At 41.0% G+C, this 1,495-nt stretch overlaps 1 long non-coding RNA gene across 1 annotated transcript; it reads right to left on the bottom strand.

Moving 5' to 3' along the window:
- LOC113564078 lies at positions 1-847 on the bottom strand. The gene is made up of 3 exons (XR_003407770.1): positions 659-847; positions 357-581; positions 1-305 (listed from the first exon to the last, which is right to left on the bottom strand). It is a non-coding gene; the product is annotated as an uncharacterized LOC113564078 (long non-coding RNA).
- Positions 848-1,495: the final 648 nt, after the last annotated feature.

Here is a 1,495-nt window from a genome sequence, read left to right on the forward strand (position 1 = left end):
TGGCTTTAATGGCGCATTTAAGCGCAACCGCAGCCCCTAACAACATCAACGGTAACAATCCTGGCTGCATGTGTGCCCTTTATGTACTGTTCTCGACTGCAAGGATGCGTTGCTGGGCGTGTGCGGCTTGTTCGCAGGAGCAGGAGTGGCAAGTGGTGGCATGACTCAAAACCCGTTTCGGTTAAAATGCCGAGACACACGCTTGCGCGAAATTTTATGATAGTATTTTGGTGTAATGGCGTACCGCATTGTAGCTTTCGGCGCAGCGCCCCTCCCACCGCTGCCGCTCCGGCTGCTGCCTGTTTCTGTAATCTAGTGCTGAAATATGGTTTTAAGGTAGATTCAAGGCAATTTACCATATTGGCCGCAATACAATTTCCGCCGAGCAGCACCGCCAGAACGGCGGAACAACGACAACTGCCGCATAAGGCCACATAAATACCCAACAGCAGCGGTGGTGGCTACAACAACAACCGCAGCAGGAATTACAACTGCAATGCCAGCGACATGTGTATTTAAATTTGCTGTGGCTTATGTTATTTGCCTTGGCGTTGCCTGTTTTTATAATAACAACGGAGTTTCTGGAACAACAGAAACGCGAGGAGCAATTTACTTATGATAATAAGCCTCGGTTATGTACATACTCGTTCATACAAACCTGTAATACGTTAATCTCTAGTGTGTAATTTTCCAAGGAATCTCGAACTGCAGCAGGTGGGTTGATTTCATTAAAGAGCCGTTGCAACTTTATTCTGCACTTTATTTTTAAGTATGCGCATTTGTATGCAGTTTAGCAGCACCACATGTGAAATGTGGTCACATGAATAAATATACATACATACATATGCATGTACATACATATACATACATACATACATATGCTCGTACATCAAAGGTTGAGTGGCTATGAATTTGAAATCTCATCAAATTTATCACTCAAATTTCTTTCAATTTCCTCAAAAGACTGCCACGCCCACAATTTTGAAAATAAATTTAATTCTTTTCTTTATCGGAATACCAAAAAAGCCGTTACTCGTAGACTAAGAGGGTATTCTGATTCGCTGAAAAGTTGCCTTCTTCGTTCCTAATAAAGTTCCTTAATTAAGTTAAGAATTTGTATTTTCTAATAAGTTAATGGTTTTCTTTTCTAAAAAGGTATTTCAGCTAATTTTAAACCCTAAAATGTATAATACGTAGGGCACTTATACAAACCTTGATTGGGCAATTTTCGCAGCTGTGTATAATTATATGTTCGGAAACATAACCTTCTGCCAAACACATACTTTTCAACGAATCTAGTATACCCTTTTACTCTACGAGCCACAACCTCTTAATGATGCTCGAAAAAAAAGACTTCGATTTGCTGGGAACACATGACGTGGAACACGGAGTGGGAGGCAGTTGTCTTATCCGACGAAAAGAGGAAAAGTTCAACCTTGATCGACCGGATGGTTATAATTACTTTGTCCCCGATAGAAAGGAAGAATGCTTATTA

Source organism: Drosophila erecta, unplaced genomic scaffold (genome assembly GCF_003286155.1).
Source record: "Drosophila erecta strain 14021-0224.00,06,07 unplaced genomic scaffold, DereRS2 tig00000055-arrow-pilon, whole genome shotgun sequence".
In the NCBI taxonomy this organism is placed as follows: domain Eukaryota; kingdom Metazoa; phylum Arthropoda; class Insecta; order Diptera; family Drosophilidae; genus Drosophila; species Drosophila erecta.